The sequence below is a fragment of the Triticum aestivum genome, chromosome 1A (genome assembly GCF_018294505.1).
Source record: "Triticum aestivum cultivar Chinese Spring chromosome 1A, IWGSC CS RefSeq v2.1, whole genome shotgun sequence".
In the NCBI taxonomy this organism is placed as follows: Eukaryota; Viridiplantae; Streptophyta; class Magnoliopsida; order Poales; family Poaceae; genus Triticum; species Triticum aestivum.
In genome coordinates, this window is record NC_057794.1 from 254,680,475 (window position 1) to 254,686,726 (window position 6,252).

Genomic DNA, 6,252 nt, shown 5'->3' on the forward strand with positions numbered 1-6,252 from the left:
TGCGGAGTACAATTGTTTTGACCCAATCCTAGATATGGATGAGGTACTGGAGTTGGTTTCTCCTAGTCATTCCGGAGTAGAATGGCTTGACGGACCACAAGAGTAATAGGTATCGATGAATGAATGCACGCATACTCTTGACTATCAAATGATAGACAGGGGTCAGAATACAACTAAGAGGGACAACTCAAAGAACATATAATTTTCTGAGTTACGGATGCATAGATTAGTATGTCGAACCAAGTTCAACATGTTTCTTCCGGATAACCCATCCAGAAGGTTAGGACTGGCAGAGTCACAATATAGCATGGAGAACTCATCGAGAGCACTCCCGTTGTGATCCTTAATCCAACAAACTTCTGCCATAAGTGGTTCATAGTATTTGGAAGAAGGAAATACCACGGACCTCGAGGACTATCGCAAAGGTTACTAATATCCTAAAGGAACTAGCAAACACTATCAACATGAGGTAAGTAGAGTGAATCTCGGGTTCAAGAACCCAGGAATAGAATACCTACTACTAAAGTAGCACCACGAGATGCTTTCGAGAATGATGGCCAGAATCATCACACTGGAAACACAAACATGCTAGATCACTAGGTGACTCCCTAAAACACCTTAGGGTCATAATAATAGCTCCAACATATATGTCAAGGCAATAATTACCTCAACGCACCGGTTAGTGTGTTATTCTGACCATAAAGGACATCGGGAACGGAAAGAAAGGATTTGCAAATGCATCAGACTATTTAGAAACCTGGGATGACTCGGACGGCATAACGGCTGTAAATGCTCAGAAAAGATTTGAGACATTCAGAAAAATGGTGGCATAACCACTCGGAAGCACAATATCAAGGTTTCGAGATCAACAGTTAACGTACGGAAGTAGTAGAAACTGAACAGAGGCTTAAGTCCAACAATTCTATAAGTCTACGGATTAGTAACACGTGATCCTGATAGAAAGAAGAGAAAGCCTAGTTCCTTAACCCCGTAGGAAAGATAAGATGACTCAGATCAGAAGGGCATAAGGTATAAGGAGTAAAAAGAGCCTTACGTTCCATCCCACAATCAATTCCCTTATATAACTAAAGAATTTCTAGACTCAACTTCGACCAGTTTGGCTTGGTAATCCTACAGGCAGTCAAGCTCTGATACCAACGCTGTCAGGACCCCGACTCAATGCCACATCGATCTAGCATGTAACACCTCATATCACTTTGCGGCCTCACGCACGGTATTCCCACGGGTGTCGCCTTACCTTTGCCCGGGACCGTTTGCGCCTTTTGGCACACGTATATGATAGTGTCGCTAGCATCCATATGATAAGGAGCCCGGGCTGACATGGCTAGTCGTAAACCCAAAGTGGCACAAACTTACAGGGACAGGCATCCATGACCCAGCATCGAACGTGTCGGTCATCAGCGAGTGAATCCAGGCTGTAGCACTGGGCTAGCAGGACTCCGGTGAACCGGGCTGTAGCGGGCTAACAGGACTCCGGTATCCATCGCGTGACATTTCCCCGAAGGGACAGACACAGGAACGAAGAAGGACACATGCCGGCCAGCCTAAGTGTTCCGGAGCAGTAGCAAGCTACCCTGGCTCGGTGGAAACACTAGGAGACATTTCCCGGTAAGAGGGGCTACTAAGGATAAACAACTAGATAGTCAGATCCCACACATACCAAGCATTTCAATAACATACACACAATATGCTCGATATGTGCAAGTACAACATGGCATCACAACATGACTCTACGACTCAAGTATTTGTTCATTAGGCTCCGAGGAGCGGAATATTACAAACATAGGTCTCATGACCCAACATTCAGAGCATACAAGTCAAAACACAAGCGGAAGCTATCATGTCTGAGTACAGACATCTATAAATGAAAAAGGCTGAGAAGCCTGACTATCTACCAAATCCTGCCGAGGCACAAGATCGTAGCTGAGGTAACAAGCTAAACATCGAAGACCACGCGGAACTACTAGCGAGACTGACGTCTCTCTGCAAAAACATAAAATAGGCAAACGTGAGTACAAATGTACCCAGCAAGACTTACATCAGAACTATCTACATATGCATCATTATCAACAAAGGGGATGGTGGGGTTTAACTGCAGCAAGCCAGCTTTGACTCGGTGGCTATCCTGAACTACGACTGCAAGTAACTCTTTTGAGGTGGCGCACACGAGTCCACATATTCACCATATCAATACACCACTATGGATCCGCTCCCGTCTCCCTACGAGAACGCCATTCATAGCACTCACGCTTATCTTGCGTATTTTAGGGTATCCACTTTCACTTGTCTATGAACTGACATAAGCAACCCAGAAGTCCTTTACCGCGGACACGGCTATTCGAATAGATGATGTTAACCCTGCAGGGGTGTACTTCTTCACACATGCTCTCACCACTTACCGCCGTTTACACGACATGTACTCGGCAACCTTCAAGCGGAAGCCCAACGTGGGTGTCGGCCACGGCCTACCTAAACACTCAAGTCTCTAGTCCAGGTTTATCGCCTATTCGGGTTCCATCCATGAGGAGATCCGGCCGGAGTTTCGCTCACAGCCCCAAACGATGTGTGCAGGGTTCCCGAGACACCAAACGGGCGCTCGGTACACCAGGCCACGGTGTATCTACCGCATCACAGCCCACCCCTCCGGTCAGCGCTGCCCACGGCCTCCAACACATATCCTACAAACACCAGAAACTAGTTGCAACTCCTGGACAGAGAACAAGGGTGATTAAGAAGCCGAGAGGGTCCATTGGTTTCGGGCCCAATGCGTGGTAGTATCTGTTTCATGGATCACAAACACAGAACTCAGTTCCTGAGGACGGCTGCAATGAGACAACCCACCATGTACTCCTACATGGCCTCTCACCGCTACCTTTACCAAATCGTATTCACACACTTAGCTCACACATAGTCGGACATGCTCACACACCTCTGATTCATTCCCGATGAATCAGACCTGACTCAACTCTAAGCAGTAGCAGGCATGACAAACAAGCATGAATGAGTAGGCACAACAAGGCTCAAACAACTCCTACTCATGCTAGTGGGTTTCATCTATTTACTGTGGCAATGACAGGTCATGCAGAGGGTAAAGGGGTTCAGCTACCGCAGCAAGTAACAGATGAATCGTTGTTGTCCTAATGCAGTAAAAGAGAGCAGGAGCGAGAGAGTGGGATTGTATCGGAATGAACAAGGGGGTTTTGCTTGCCTGGCACTTCTGAAGATAGCATTGAGTCTTCATCAGTGTCAATGATCACATCATCGGTACAACGTCTATCGAGGGGGAACAACACCGGCAAACACAGAAGAAACACGATCAATGCAATGCACAATATGATGCATGCTATGACATGGCAATATGAATGTGTTTTGGGCTAATGCACCTAGCTATGATTTAAATGAAGTTGGTTTGAATACATGATTCAAATTCCAACTCCATATATGGTTATTTAAATGCCCTTTATTTGTTTTGTCCAAAACAGAGGACAAACATTGCTCAAACATGCATGAAAATGGTACAGATGGGTTCCTTGAATTTTTCTGATAATTTTTCATATAAAATTTATCTCATTTGGAGTTACGGTTGATTTTATATGATTTTTAGAAGTTTGGGGGTATTTTCTGAAATTTCCTGAATTAAAATAAATCCAGAAAATCAATTACTGCGTCAGCCTGATGTTAGTGTGACATCAGCGGGTCAACGGGACACGGTCCGGGTCAAACCTGACAGTGGGTCCCGTGTGTCAGTGTAATTAGTTAAACTAAAATTAATTTAAACTAATCCTAAATAGTTAATAGGGCTGGGCCCCACCTGTCATTGACTCAGGAGAGTCAACCAGGGCCCACCCGTGGTCAAGGTCAACGTCGGCTACACCGGCGTTTAGCCGCCGGCGAGCCCGACGCGGCGGCGGAAGTGAGTTTGTCCGTTTCGGCAACCAAACAAGCCGCGGAGGGTGGCTATGGATAGCTGGGAACATGCCGCAGCTTCTGGTGGAGTCGGTTGGGGTCGGGGCGGCCGGAATCGGCACCGGCGACGACCTAGGTGGCCGCCGGAGTTTGGCCGAGGTCGAACATGGCGCCGCGGTGCACTAGAGGGGAAACGGAATGGCTCTGCGGGCTCCTGGGAGGGCGGCGAACTTGGTAACATGCTCGGGCACAAGCTGGGGTGGCCCTGGCCACGGCAGCGCCATGGCCGGCGGCAAGGAGCAATCGGCTCCGGTGAAAAGGGCGGCTAGAGTGCGGGAACGAGCGCGGGAGGAGGGGAATGGAAGAGGAGCTCACAGCGGATCCGGTAGAGCAACGGCGAGGCCGGGGAGGGGCTGGAGCTCGCGAATCCTCGAAAGTTCGCCGCCGGCCGAAGGTTGGGGACGAGCTCCGGGAAGACGCTACAGGGCTCCTGCGGTCGAATGGGTTGGTGTGGAGGACGCAGAAGGCGATGGCGGTTCCGCTGGACTCATCGGAGAGGCACGGGGTGGACGGTGGCCGCGGTGGTGCTCGTCGGCGGCGGCGGGTGTGTTCGGTGGCTGCGTGCGAGAGAGCCAGAGGAGGAGAGGAGCTCGGGGAGAGAGTGAGAGGCCTGGGGGGGGGGGCGTGGCTGTCTCCGGCATCGCTAGAAGGGGCCGGGGAGGAAGCAGGAGGTGGCCACGGGCGAGCGCGCGCGCGGGCGACACGCCTCTGTCCTTCTGGCGAGGGAGGAAGACGACAGGGGGGGGGGGGGGAAGCGGCGGGGGGCTGGGCCGTGCTGGGCCGGTTGGTGGCGCCAGGTAAGTGGCTGGAGGAGCTGGGCCGGGTAGGTTTCTCTCTCTCCTTCTTTTTACTTATTGTTTTCTATTTTTTTTCTTCCTCTGTTTTGATTTAGTTTAGCAACTAAATCATTTTAATAAATTCTGTAGGTTTTTATGTGGCTTGCTAAAATATATACAAAGCCACTCACAAACTTCCAGAATTATTGGAGTCATATTTAATATATATTAAATATAAATCCAAAGCAAATAGTTATTGGATTAATTCAAATGGCCAAAATAAATATCTCTGTGACTCCAAAAATATTGGTTTGAATTTTACCTCTTACCAATATTTCTATGGAATAACAGGAACATTTTCTTGGACTCATTTGAGAAGATTCCAATGTTGGTTATTTTTAGAGGTTTCCTGAGGCTTTTTGAAAATTCCTCAATTCAAATTTCATTTGAATTTAAACATGATGCACACATGGAAGCAAGCATAGGTCAGGCCAGAACTAGGGATGTGACAGTGAGCCTATCCGTTGATCCTCCTGAGGGTCGGTGTGAGCGCGGTGTCCATCGTCTTGTGCTTAAGGTAGGTGAGGGCGGAGGGAAGTCGTGGGTGCCCAACGACTGTTTTCGGTTCTGCCGAGAAAGGTCCGGGATGAGGTTGCGGTTACCGTGGCATGGTCTCCTGGGCATGTGTCATCTCTTCTGCGCTCTCACCATAAGTATTCCTTCCCCTCACCTTTGCAGATATTGCGACCTACTTCTTGTCGTTCGTTTGTAGTGGTTCTTTGACTGTTGTTCTCTGACGTGAGCTGTTTCTTCGATCATTTTTGTATGCTTTGTGTTGATGAGGTGTTGTGGTCTAATCCTTAATCCTTTGATAGGTTTGCTTGCTTCGTGACATCCATAGGATTCGTTGGTGTTGTTGTTCGATTGGGTGAACCATCTCTCATTATCCTTCACGTTCGCTGTGTCAAACTTGTTTGATTTGCATGTTTAATATAGTTGATTATCTTCATGCGTTGTGTTTTTATGTGTGTCTTCTTCCAGCAAATTTATGTTTTATTGTTGGTTCATCTGTACAACATGTGTTATGTTACTTCTTCTGTGATTTCTATTTTGTGGAGCAGGGCATCTAAGGCATTGGCCAGCGCCTTGAACTGGCGGCGAATAGAGAAGGCTCACCATGTCTTTACTGTTTTCGCTTTCACATTTGCACTTCCAATATCATTATTATAACGGGTGTCTTTTTGTTGCACCTAGGTGCGCATTTTCTGCGTCTAGTTGGGGTGGACATGCTGGTGTCTTAGAGCATCTACAGTCGGGCGCCTCAAACTCGAGCGGACGGTCACTGAGCGGTCAAAAAACCCGATCAAAACGAATGCCTCAAACGGACCCCAAACGCTTGGGCTGACCGGCACCCCTCATATCCAACCCAAATATATGGGGATATGGGCACGTCCGCCACGTCGGACCCGAGCCCTACCCCACCACAAAT